Consider the following 14289-nt stretch of genomic DNA (forward strand, 5'->3'; position numbering starts at 1 on the left):
TATTTACCTCTCTCCATTCTGAAAACTGACCATTTATTCCTAACCTTTGTTTCCTATCTTTTAACCAATTACCAATCCATGAGAGAACCCCCCTCCCCCTCTTATCCCATGACAGCTTACTTTGCTTAAGAGCCTTTGGTGAGGGATCTTGTCAAAGGCTTTCTGAAAATCTAAGTGCACTCTATCCACTGGTTCCCCCTTGTCCACATGCTTGTTGACACCTTCAAAGAATTCTAGTATATTGGTGAGGCATGATTTCCCTTTACAAAAACCATGTTGACTCTTCCCCAACAAATTATGTTCATCCATGTGTCTGACAATTTTATTCTTTACTATAGTTTCAACCAGCTTGCCGGGTACTGAAATAAGGTTTACAGTCCTGTAATTGCCAGGATCACCTCTGGAGCCCTTTTTAAAGATTGGTGTCACATTAGCTATCCTCCAGTTATTTGGTACAGAAGCTGATTTAAATGATAGGTTACAAACTACAGTTAGTAGTTCTGTAATTTCACATTAGAACTCTTGGGTGAATACCATCTGGTTCTGGTGACCTATTACTGTTTAGTTTATCAGTTTGTTCCAAAACCTCCTCTGAGACCTCAGTCTGGGACAATTCCTCAGATTTGTCACCTAAAAAGAATGGCTCATCCTCATCCGTGAAGACCGATGCAAAGAATTCATTCAGTTTCTCTTCAATGGCCTTATTGTCCTTGAGTGTTCCTTTAGCATCTTGATCATCCAGTGGTCCCATTGATTGTTTAGCAGGCTTCCCTCAGGAAAGATCATACCCACGGGGGAGAGAGAAGAGAAGCAAAGAAAGAAAATATAGCTTGTGTTTTTGATTTTTGACTCTCAGTTGCAACCTCACTGCCGAAAAAACAAAGGCACAACACATGGTCTTACTAGCCATTTTGAGACTTGGCAAACTTGTACCAGGATCAGGCTGTTTAAGGCATTGCTTTTTAGCGGCCTCTTTCTGCATCACTGGCTTACAGCAGTGAGCCAGACTTTTTTTTATACAGATCAAAAAGGAGAGGGATACAAAAGAGACAAGACAAGGTGGGGAAGGAAATGAACACACACTAGACAGGTAAGAGGGTGGGACAAAGTCTCACATCCTTGGTGGTATTTGGAATTTAGTTGGATCTGGTGGAGGTGGCAATGTCATCTGGCTCTCTCTTTCTCTGTCCTGGTCTGATCAGGACATTCCTAAGGATTAGAATGAAGAAGGTTCAGGGTCCCAGGAGACAGTGGGAGTGGCAGCCATGATGTTGAAGCTCATTACTTCTTTCAGTCAGCAAGCGTAGCAGTAGCCTCTGTTTGTTAGTTTGTATTTTTCCCACCAGAATCCCTCCCTTTTTTTTTTAAGGAACTAAGAGGGAGTGTATAATGCGGAGCTTGGAGAGCTGGGCAACAAAGTGGCTGGAGCACTTGATTTCTACCCTCCTGCTTGCCCTCCTCTTCCTTGCTAGTATATTTGCATGATATCTTTGTAAAATGTGCATTATCTGAGGGATTGAAAATATGAAACTTAATTTCTAACATCAGTAAAGCCATTTATATATTCTCCCTAAAACCATTTCTTATGCTCTTGAGCACTGAGAGTAACCCTGAAGCAGAAGCCTCAGATGTTTTTGAGCAGGAGATTTTCATTTTTGAATAAATATGACAGGAGTAAACATGACACTTCTTTTGGGGTCTTAACGCACTAAAATAAATATAAAAGACAGCATCTGATGCCAGTCTTACAAGCGGGCTGCCTTGGATTTTCAGAGGTCAGCGTAGTCAAATAGGCACAGGCAGTGCATTCTTGCAGATACTATAATCCATGTTTCAGACTGTATTAGAGAAAGAGCTCTGTCATTCACTCTAATGAATAAAAGTGGCAGAAAAATGTTAGTTATCAGACTGTAGTTCTACACGGGATGCTCTCAGTTGAAAATTGCAGTGCTGTAGAAAACAGTAAGGCTATATATTATACCCTAACACTGAATGATACTTTCATTCCTTGAGTAGTCCCACTAAAATCAAGGACAACTCAAGAAGTAAGATCCTACTTATCATGAGTAAAGATATCACAATCCACCCCTAACTGACTTGCAGTAGGGATATGTGAGCAACAGCCCACAGTCAGAAGGCCCAGGATAACAGCTGAATAATAAGTCTAGTAACATAATCTAGTCTAATATGGACATAGCACCTTACTGCTCTGTGGATTTTAATGTTAACTTAATGATGGCAAAAATCATCTTAATATTCAACACTAGCATTCAGCAGCTCTACTTTATACATTAAAATATGTTTTGGGAAAAATAAGGAACACCTCTGCTGGAAATATTTATATTAGCCACTCTGGGCAGACTTCTCCATGGTCATTTCCATATTATAAATGGTAGCTTAGTCTCTGAAGGAAAGGCACTTAACCCCACTCTTGCTTATCAAACCAGACCAACCTCTGCAATTATGGGGGGGGGGGGAGGAGGGAGGAAATCAGATGCAGACAATAAACTATCCTGGATGCATACATTTAATAGAAAATGCACATAAACAGTCCTTACTCTAGTACTCTTCTAATGAAAAATTCTCCAAATAATAGGCTTCAATGAGTATATTGTAACAATTCCAGTCTGACTATAACGGAGACCTGAATAAAACTTTCTATTACCTCTGGTTTTGGTTTTTTTTTTGGGGGGGGGGGTTGTTTGTTTTTTCCAGTAATGATCTGGAGATTAGGCTTTTCCAGAGGATTTTTAATTAGGCATTTATCTAAGACAAGATGTGCATAACTTTACAAACCTGTTAGCTAATATGCATTTGAAAATGTGTGATCAACAGCTTGAAATGCTGCCAGTTCTTTGGGTTCCAATTAAATGGTCATAAATATATGCGCAATAATCATCCATAATATTTTTAATAACTCTTCCTTGAAGTTAAATTGTTCCTACTCACCATTGCTATAAATAGACCAGCATTATCCATTCTTCCTGTCATTTCAGATGACAATTATTCCTTTGCTTCTCTCTACAGGCTAAAAGAAGCTAAATAATGGAACCACAACAATCTCTTGATACCTTTTGTCACAGTCCTTGCGTGAACTGCACCTCCTAGGTCTCTGGCCTCTAGCCATCACCTGTCTCTCGTGATGGAATCACGCAATTATCTCATTCTCAGATAAGGCCCTGGGGCGCTTTCCCCTGGTACGCACTGTGATTACCTCGGTAAATCTGATATAAACTCAGATCCCCCTGAGGCAATGACCCTGGTAATCCGTGACTAAACAGCTAAGGCTAGTGGGAGAAGAATTTTTTTCATGAAAGGGAAATAAAGTTTTAAATGAGACCTTTCAAAATATGTTGTGGAATAAACAAGAGGAGAGAGAGACACCAATTCACCCACCCACTAAGTAACTGATCTATTGGTGACAGACTAGTTACTTAGCCAGGGGTCTAGAGCAGGGTTTCTCAACCCATAACCCAAAACTGGGTCACCAGAATGTTTCAAAGGATCACAAGAAGGTTTCCATGGGGTTAGCTGACCTCAGCTCCCTGCTCTGGACATTGAGACTTCCAGGGTCACAGCCCTACTCAGGTTTGGCCCAACTGCCCCCTCTGTCACAATGATGTAAGGGCTGGCTGGCCCAAACTTGACTGTGTGGCACTGTGCCCCCATGGACCAGGTCACAGTGCCACTCTCACATAGTTAACCCAGATAGCCCTCCACAGGGCCAGACAGGGCCAGACCTGAGCAGCGTAGGTCACAATGCTCAGAGCAAGCAGCTGCTTCAAAGGGGTTTGATCCTGTATCTCCCACATCCCAAGTGAGTGTCCTAACCCCACCATGCAATAGAGTCAATCTCTCTTTCTGGTTCATTGAGTATTTAATTATTTATACGAAGTGCAACAGCTCCACCAGGGAAGATTGAGAGAGAGAGACAGAGACTGTGGTTGAGGTGCTTACCTCAACCACAGTCTCTTGGGGGGCAGGGGGTAGAACCAGGACAAAGCCTCTTGAATTTGGATCTCCCACATCCCTTGAAAGTGCCCAACCACCAAGCTATTGGTTATTCTGGGGCAGATCTCCTTTCTCACCAACTTGGACCTGAGGAAAGTTTTGACAGAAAAAAAGATGTTAAAATTTTTTGACCAACTCTACAAACAGCTTTCTTAAAGCAAAGTACCATTGATTTAGACCAAAGGAATTTCAAAGCAAACGTATCATAAAAACAATAAACAAGACTGCATGCATATGTATCTTTTCCCTGAGATTTACTATTCCCTGGGTCTGGGAAGGCCCAATTCCTTTAGACTCTCTCCACAGATTCTCTCTCTGTGTGTCAGCTTGTTTCCTCAGAGAAGCCTTTTTAACACTTGAGTGTTCTTTTCAGGCTTCCAGCAATGGAAAAACAATGGTATTGCTTCCACCTGAAGTGCATCAGTGTGTTGTAATTGCACTCTAATTGTTTGCCGGGATGTTCCTGTGTATTGATCCATTGGGTTGCCTTCCTGGACAGTCCTCATTTAACTTGAGTATTAGACACCTATAATAAACAGATCCAAGTATTTGTACAGGAAATTGTAATAACCTACCACATTGATATAGTAACTTTACTAATCTTTTCACTTACACTATTCATACCATTATTAAAGTTCAGTATTCATCTATTAATACATATCAACTCCAAATTTTTCACACCTTTTTTCCTTATTAGTAAAATTAAGGTTTTCAATATCCCATTTCACAAGGTTACTACTGTCATAAAATAACTGTAAATCACATATAATGGTGAAATGCCAAAGCTTTTTAAAATCTGTTTATCATAAATCACTAATAAAATATGCATTTGTTTTATTTATATTTTATTAAAGGGGGGAGGGTCTGTCTGGTTCACTTTTCTCCAGTAATGATGTTACAATTAGAACTTGGTGAATTCTATTCATTATGCACAAACCAGAATAGAATCCAGTTAACTTCCATAAATTTGTTGTCTTTGCAAGTCTACTGGGATTAAATGGTGAAAACATATTTGTCTTTGGGAGCAGATCTATTAGCAAGAATGTGACATTTTTGTCACTTTTTGGCCATAAGTTGTTTTTTTTAATGGTTCATTGGTTTTTTAAAATGTTGCCAAACATATTCTGTCATTCAGATTGCAGGTTCTATTGGACATAGACTGTCCTTTCTTGAATTACTTGAATATATCTAGCACAATATTAGTGCTTACCATAACAAGAGAAGAAATAAAAAATAATTAACCTATAAGTAACCTCAAAATTCCCACAAATCTGCAGTAAGGTACATTTTAGGATTGCTCAGGACACTCATGAATGGCAGATATGGGAATGGAGTTTAAGCAGCAGGCTGCAACTTTATTAAGTTACTGGCTAGAAGCAGTATATGCCCAGCTATCTTGCATAACAGACATTTGTTTCCGGGATGGGGTTTCAGGCCTCCTTCCATATAGCCTGTAAGTCAGCTTACCCTAGGTGTCGACTCATTCTGCATCCTCTAACTCACCCCCCACCCATGAGGGGAACTGCATCTACAAAGATTCAGGCTTTCCCTTCTCCCTAGAGGCACAGTGTCCACCAGCAAAGTCCTCCTGTGTCTCCCTTACTTCTGAGAGCTAGCCCTGTTAAATATTATTTGTATTAAGCAGGAATAAGCAGTCTAGACAATTATTCATTACATAACCAAAGAGCAATCAAAATGCCACAGACTGCAAGCCTTTTTTTCTTTTTCTAATAAAAAAAAAATCAAGGTTCCGTACCTAGACAAGATTTTACTTTAAATGTTTATTACTAAAAAACTGCTTGATTTACCAATGCCAGTTTGATAGTGAGAGTTTGTTTCAATTGCTGCTGTAATGTAGCAGTAAAGTCAAGCAGTAATGAAAGTTTTTTAAAAGCTACTCCTCTCTATTCGCATGCCTTTTCTCAGTGGTGGCATGCCCATGTTTGGCCAAGAATAAATAAATAGCTTTAAAATAAAAATCCTCTTTTTCTTTTGCCCACGTGTAAATCCCGCCTCTGATCCCCATTATGAGTCTTGATTAGAGGTTCACATCAAATTTGCTTTTTGCCTTCCCTCTCCCAGGTGGAGACTCACCCCCTGCCCCTCCTCATCCTCAGTTACAATTATGTTTATATATAGTAATTCTTCTTCTACCCTTCTTTCTTTTAGATACTAATTCCCACATCATCCCTTTTAGAAGTCCCACAATTTAAAACAAATTAAATATCTCCAAGTATAACTGCCACTTCTGATATTTAATAATTTAACCTATAGGCTGACCCAATCCAGAGCCCTACAATTTAACAACTGTAACCATGGATGTTAGAAAGTTTCATCAAAACTTAAATTCTGTATCTTGAACAATCTCCAGATTCTTTTTTTTTGGTTGGCTTTTGGGGGAGATCAGAGTGGAGGGAGATGAGGTGAGGCTGCAATTCTTGCTTGTGTGAAATAAGCAAACTCTGTTCAATTCAGCTGTTGCAGGGTCCATAGAAAAGAGATCGTGGAAAACAGATAAATGAAGGGTTAGGCCTTCACTTTATGGTATGGCTACAAGGACTGGTTCATGAGATTTTTGAATCTCTGGGATCAGCTAAAGTGGCTACCTACAGCTGTACATACAAACCCTGGTAAGCAAGATACTCCGCATCTATGACATTGTAACACCTCTTCACAACTTCATTCAATCCATTAGACTTTTACCAGGTAGGGTTACTGCTAATCAGCAAACTCTCTTTTTGGTGAAGCCGATATGAAGGAGTGGCAGTGATCCTAGATAAAGCACTAGCAGACATTTAAACATTTTGGCATGAAATATTTCTGTGCTCAAAACAGTAAATTGAGATAGGGGTCCAGCTGTGTCATTGAGAGGTGGAAGAAAGAGGAAGATTACCATTTTGAGTTTAAATGCAACAATTTGTTAATCAGGGATTTTTCAGATGGATGGTGAAAGACAGAGGAAGAGAAATGTCTATTTTTATTTTAAACACTTGATTGGCACATAGGGCTCAAAGCTGGGAAGAAAAGGGCAAAGGTTAAACCATTATTTTTTATTTTATGTGATGAATACATTTGTTCAGTATTAGCTGGGAAGGTACTCAGAATCGTGGGGATATGGCAGAGAGGAGTATTTTTGTAAATCTAAATCATGTGGAGATCTTTATTTGCTAATACTTAAAAATAAATTTTAAGCAGTGTTCAGGAATTTAGAGAGGACTATTTTGTTTGGTTTAAATGAAAGATTTTATTTTGTAATATTAGCATGGCTGTTTTTATTGCAGCAGGATTGTTGCCTGGACATCTGACATGTGAACTTCAGGCAGTGGGAATGTAAACTCAGCAAGGGTGCCTCCTTCAGCATGGCATCCGAGGTAGGACCAAAAAAATTGGTTTAAAAAATGCCAGAAGAGGAACCAAGCTTGTAGCATTTCCCTTCTTTATTTCTGCCACTAGTGTGAATACACATTGATTTGTCTGTAATTTGAGACATCTTCTATGGCAATGGATTCATGCTGTGTCATTTTCTGCATTTGTCCTTTCTTACAAGAATGACACATCAGAATTCTAATAGCCAGCAGGGCCTGTGAATGAAGTAATATACTGCACTAGTTTCGTAGTGTTAACCTGTAAGCATTCTGTAATTAACTAGCTATAATCTTTCCATAATGGATCAAAAAGTTAAGTTTGCACAGTAAATCTCTCTCACCCCCTCCTCCCCCATGTAAGAGTCTGGTGATAAAGATTGCAACAAAAACAAAAGCAAGCCCCTTTTGTTGGGGGCCTGAGGGGAGGGGAAGGGGTTGCAGCACAGAGCTGGTGACCTCAACCACTATGCCATCAGGAAAACCACTGTTTGAGGGGCATTCTCAAGTGAGACAATCATTGCCTTTAGGGAGCAGCCTAAAGGGGCCGTGGTGCAATGCAGAACTAGCCCTGTATAAAAATAGGCCTTCTCTTGAGCTTTTAACATGAGCGTTCTGGCAGTATTTTAGAAGGTGTACCAAAGTTAGCCCACCATAGTGTGCACACAAAAAGAAGTGGTTGAATTGCTAGGTCATGAGGGCGGTGTTTAGATGCCAAAACAAGTTGATCTGGTTGTTCCTTGTTTGCCAGTAAAAAAAGTAATGAGACCATGTAACTGATTTGTGATACATAAACTTTCTCATTTTTGCTGAGATTGCAAGACTCTGTTTCTTCTTTGCTATTATCTCGCCCCTGGGAGCAGCTGCACCAGCAGTACCTAGAAGTGTGAGATTTTCCATATGTATTTATTCATGAAGTGAGTAGTGTGTTTTAATCTTTGCATTGTAATCATCACTATGTTTTTTGTCCCTTCTATTTAACCTCATCTGTTTTAGGGGAATTTATAGATTAGATTTATTTAGTGATTTACTTAGTGACAGACACCAAGAGAAAGCACTTTACCATTTTAGCCTTTGATAGTGTTGTGTATATATTATCTAATAAATCTACCTATCATCTGTGACATAAAGCTGTCACATGGTTCAAATCTTCTCTTTCCAGTTGCAAATAAAATCCGAGATCACAATTTTTTTCTGGCTACTAAAGATGGTCTTTTCCTGGATTTTGTTTTGTCAATTTTATTATATCTACAGTACTCAAAGAACATGACACATGACTGGATAAAAGCAAGGATTTATTGAAGAGTCTACTCTTGTCTGTGTGTGCAGTAGGAACTGCACTGAAGTAAACACAGTCTTACCATGGCAATAATACAAGTAGATCCTCGCAAGGCTTTACAAGGCTTATAGCAAACCTTGTATCTCTCTGACAGCAAAAGAACCCTTACTTGCTGAAACCGTAATTTAAGTCTGAATGAGTGAATACTGGAGATTTTGATAGCATTGGCTTTCTAGTTCTCCAGTTAGTAGTGGGTGATTCTCCAAATGCACATACATTTGATTTAGTTCAGTCAAATATTCAGAAGGTCAATCTCTTTGATCAGCCTGGAAATCATGTGTAGATTCTTGCAAGATATCCAATTGTGGCAGGAAGACATAAAGGACTGAAAATAATGGGTTTATTTATCTTCCTTCCTTTTTCCTCCACACTGACTTCCTAATTTGAGAGTGCAGGGTGTATAGGCATGAGTCTTTGAATCTTTTGCAAAGGTTCATGTATGAAGAAGCCTTCTCCTACCCTCTTAGCAAATCCCTGGGTAACTCTTGAAAGAACTACTGTATCCAGGTGATCCCTCATCTGGGATTTCTTTGACTTTTATTCAGGTGCCTAACTCAAAGTCTGGGGAGAGTGTGTTAGAGACGGATAGTCATTTTTGGGGTGGGCCTGACAGACTTGACTGAATCAGGAGGACCTGAGGACGTTGACAAGGATGCTGAGGGCTGCATATCCAGAAGGAAACTGTAATATAGAATAGAATTTGTTACTGTGTCTGTGTGTGTATTATGTGAATATAAATTTTAATGAAAAATATTTTCACTTTGGCCAATTGATATCCTGTCTTGCCACATTTATTGGTCTAAGTTAATTTAAGGCTGAAGACTGTCTATCCAGAGAGAGTGACTTATCTCCTCCAAATCCAGGAGTTAGAGACACAACCCTGTGTCAAGGAAAGCAGATAGAGCTGATGGAGCTACAAGGTCCCTGACCTAAGGGTGGTGGCGGGTGCTGCAAAGATAACTGTTCTCACAGTATTGCACCCGTCACTGCTAAAACAAAGAAACAAAGGTTTGAAAACAATGCCAAATATAAAAAGCTTACTCATGCCGTTTCGATTTTCACAAAAGGTTGGGTAGAATTTTGTTGTGACCGTTTGGGTCAGTTCTCATTATTACCAAATTTGTCTGCTCAGTCTTAACTTGAGTTCTCTCTGTTTCTGCCACATTACCTGATCTGAAGCCACTCAGAGTCTTTCTGTTAACCTCAGTGTGCTTTGGAACAGCCATATGAGAGAACATTATCAGATACAATAGCAGACTTGGTACCAAAATGTGTCTGTGTTTTGGTTTGGCAGATTTGGAATAGGTTTTTAGATTTTCAAGCACACTGTATTTTAGTGGGTTAGAGATGCGCTATTTCTGTGTGACTTCTAAGAGCATGACCTTGTGATCTGATCCTTGTGAGCTGACCCCTGAGCCCTAATAGACCCCAAAAGAAGGGAGCAGGATTGCGAGCTTATACTGTAATTCAAAAACATCACGATGAACTGAAAAATGAAATGCTTTACACCTGCTATAAGATCAAAGTAGACTTCATAAACACACTGGAGTAATAGAGGCTCTATCTTCATAGCTAAACAAATGTTAGTGTGAAAACGCTTATTCTGCAGTTCTTGACACCTCCTGTGTTCCTAAAGTGAAATCAATATGAGTATTCCTTTTGTTGTCAGGTTTCCATTAGGCTAATTTAATTATTTCAATCTCATCTTGCTGAAATCCAATTGCAATAACAATAATACCAATCAATATTTCCTTCAAAATGGGGGGGGGGCAATGTTACTCTTGTTTGTACCCTCCTGAATTCATGCCAGCAAAGTTCCATGGGATTTACACTGGTATAACTGAGAGCAGAATCCACCCTAGCCATTCTCATGGGTTCGGCTATCATTCATTATTTAAATGTGAGTCTTCTGCCTGTACTTGTAGTGTTTGCTTTTTTGATAAATCATATATTAAGTCATTAAAATATTGCTGTAACTCAGTGCATACTGTCTAAATTGAATTTATGCTCCAATTAGAGATGGACTTTAAATGACTGATAGGTCATTAGGCTTTAGGCCACATGTTTGTGGACAAACAACCAAATATTAGTATTTTTATGCAATAAGATCTTTAATTAAAATGAGTGGAGTATTTGTGCATTTTACTGCATGTCCATTCTGCTCAGTAGGTTAGGCAATCAAGCTTGTAATTAGATTGAGACTGATCCTGTTTCCTTCTAGGTTGCTGATTATTAAAGCAATGTAAGGACCACTAGATGTAATGATGTACTTCAAATGATTTGGACATTCAAATAAGTATCCCACACTTCAGATGCTTATTTGAAGCTTATCTGAACCTTTTGGCTGAAAAGCTCTTAAGATCAGGGGTTTTGACATTTCTGGTGCCTCTAGAAATATATCCTTGGAACCCCTCAGAACCCAGAAGTGTGGAGAAAGGGAAAATAATTGGGGTAAACTGTTAAAGGAATGTGTTGAGACAAAAGTCAAGCTGGAATTTAATCAAACTCTGATATTTGAAGACATTTATGAATGGATTGGAATAATAATTCAGTCCCATTTGCCCATTGCCGCCCTTAGGGCAGCTTAGCCTTATTTTACTGAGCAGTAATGCAAGGAACCTACAGGCCTGCATCCTGTAAGACATTGGCATGAGCAAGTTAGCATAAGTGAAGCATAGGCTTATGACTTTAGCATGGATAAAGAGGCCCAACAGTTTCCCTAGATTTGGGGAACTGGGAATAGCTTGCTTAAGAGAAAAATGGACATAAAATGAGACTAGGCAACCCCAGGAATACTGAATTAAGTTTCAGAGGGGGAGCCGTGTTAGTCTGGATCTGTAAAAGCAGCAAAGAGTCCTGTGGCACCTTATAGACTAACAGACGTATTGGAGCATGAGCTTTCATGGGTGAATACCCACTTCATCAGACGCATTAAGTGGGTATCCACCCACGAAAGCTCATGCTCCAAAACTTCTGTTAGTCTATAAGGTGCCACAAGACTCTTTGCTGAATTAAGTTTGAATATCTTAGGATAGGATCATTGGTAGATGTCTAACCACAAACTTGCTTTAGCAATATTGTAATGAGTCAATAGGCATTAATATGCTAGCCTATCAGGAAAAGGCACCCAAATATTATGAGGGTGAGGCAGTTGGATATGGACAGAGGAGGTTGGGTGTTCGTATGAATATTCATGGTGATTCCCAGGCCCTATATAAGCAAGAACCGGCATAAAGAGAGTAGCTAGCACTCCAGCCTTCAATTTTTAAATGCTATAATCTGTCATCTATCTTCAAGCATTGGGGATCTGGACCATCAGACCCATTTTGTATGCAGGTGACAGGGCTGGTCCTTTGTCTCTTACCACAAGATCTCCAAGGAAAGGGTGTGAGTATATATGTCTGTCAACATATGCAAAGAATAACCTTTAAGATTTGCCTAATATTCTATTATTGCTGTTTGCTTATGTGGTTTAGAGCTTTTCTGTTTCTTTTAATTGTATAAATAAAGGTGGTTAAGGTTCTGTTTTGCTCTCCATGTGAGAGCCCTTGCTGTACACCCCAGGGGTCCTTACAAGATATTGAACTTCTCAATTCTGACTCTGTTGTGTCTGTTTCTGGGACAAGACCCTTAGTACGCCCCTCTCATTAGCTGAGTACCAACTGGCATTCATTTTTTGGATCTGGCTACACTATCATATTCTCAATGCTTTTTGAATCTCTGTCTAACCAGGCACAAAACAAAAGTGTTTTACTTTACCAGTTGGATGCTGTGACATAGTACAGGAAAAAAATCATTTTGACTCTCTGTTTTCATATTTTCTTGTATTGTATTTCAAAGGGTAATCTAGGGCTAGGTATAACCAAGTGAAATTTAGGAATTCAGGTTGATAGGCCAGTACATTTAATTGTGCAGATGTATACTGGATATTTACACAGATTGCAGAGTCAAAGTACTAAAAAGAGTGACATATCAGTTTGTACACAAGATAGAAGCATTTTAGGTGTGTATATGCTGTGTCTTGGATTTAAAATACAGTATTACGTATTGATCAATATACAGTAGCTAGCTGGGCCTTTATGTGCAGCCAGATTATGTATATTTGTGATTTAGGATGGCTTCATACATAAAATCATCATTGCCTACTTCAGGGTTTCTCAAACAGGGGTCGCCGCTTATGTAGGGAAAGCCCCTGGCGGGCCAGACCGGTGTGTTTACCTGCCCCATCTGCTGGTCCAGCCGATCGCAGCTCCCACTGGCCGCAGATCGCTGCTCCAGGCCAGTGGGAGCCGTGATCGGCCGGACCTGCGGATGGGGCAGGTAAACACACTGGCCCGGCCCGGCCCGCCATGGGCTTTCCGTACACAAGCAGTGACCCCTGTTTGAGAAACCCTGGCCTACTTAGACTTGAGTAATAGATTTTGTGTATACAAGAAAATGATGGGTTCACCAGAGTATGAAATGTAAATATCATATATGAAGCAAATGCATCCTAGTGAGATTGTGGTGGAATTGTATGAGTGTTTTAGGTTAGTGTTCTCACAAGCAGTAAATAATAGATCTTCAAGGACTTATTTGTTCTTGAAACAATCCTGAGATTTCTGATCCAAGCTATCATTTGTTCCATACCTTGTATTTCTTATAGCATTAGCTGTATTTTAAATTTATTTCTTTTTTTTGAGCCATATTGCATGGCTCATTTTTCCCCTTAGTAGCTGTTAATAATTTGGGTAAATATCACCTGGGAAAGATAACAGCAGCAAAGACAGGTGCAGTTGCATAAGTTAGTAGCAACAGTGATCTCAGTAATTTGGAAGGAGATGATTAGTTTTTAAAAATGCTGTAGGCTGTTGTCATATAAGTATCTTATTTCTGGGTGTATTACCATTATCTGGCATCAGAAAACTTCTCTATTGCATTTACATGACTCAAGGTGCTGGATTCCTAAGGGTGGATTTGCTCTTATTGTCATGATATCATACATAAATAGGTTTTTTTTAACCAGAAATAAAGCTAAACCCTTGTAATATGCTACAGTCTAACAATACCCAGGTGTTTTGTTTGGGTGATGCAGTATAGCAGAACATCATCAGTGCGTACAGGGGCATTTTGTTCCCGTGTATATCTGTGGTGTTGTGCATCCTGCTTCTGTTGCTAAGACAGAGAGTAACAGTGGTAAATGGGTTTGTTTGTTAAATTCAGTTTAAGCCTAAAGAGTTCTGAATTTAGGCCTTTCACCTGGGCAGCGTAGGGGAGGTAGCTTAGTACAAGGCTTTGATTCATCAAACAAGTTTATGTAGAATAATATCACAAACGGAAATAACAGGCACACTATCAGGCTTGGGGTTTTTTTATGTTACCTCATAAAATGGAGGAACAAAGAACAGGATAATGCCCATAGCAACACAATTATTTTTACCATCTGTTTGATTTATGTCTACTTTAAACCGTTTGTATTTTAGAAAGAAATCTGTTTTCTGTCTTCAAAAGGATGAAATCCAACATCCCTCAGTTGCTAATTTTTAGCACTTAGAGGCTCCCTTGGGCTGCTGTCAGCCACAACTTATTGCATAGGTA

At 39.4% G+C, this 14289-nt stretch overlaps 1 long non-coding RNA gene across 3 annotated transcripts in view; it reads left to right on the plus strand.

Moving 5' to 3' along the window:
* Positions 1-14289, plus strand: part of LOC120372712 — a 177160-nt gene that overhangs the window by 65581 nt on the left and 97290 nt on the right. Inside the window, exon 1 of one of the 3 annotated variants that reach the window (XR_005585138.1) lies at positions 7293-7382. The exons of the other annotated variants lie outside the window; for them this stretch is intronic. This is a non-coding gene — a long non-coding RNA (uncharacterized LOC120372712). Of the gene's footprint in view, positions 1-7292; positions 7383-14289 lie in introns of those variants that run through there. 3 annotated transcript variants of the gene reach the window in all.

Source organism: Mauremys reevesii, linkage group 9, assembly GCF_016161935.1.
Source record: "Mauremys reevesii isolate NIE-2019 linkage group 9, ASM1616193v1, whole genome shotgun sequence".
Lineage (NCBI taxonomy): Eukaryota > Metazoa > Chordata > Testudines > Geoemydidae > Mauremys > Mauremys reevesii.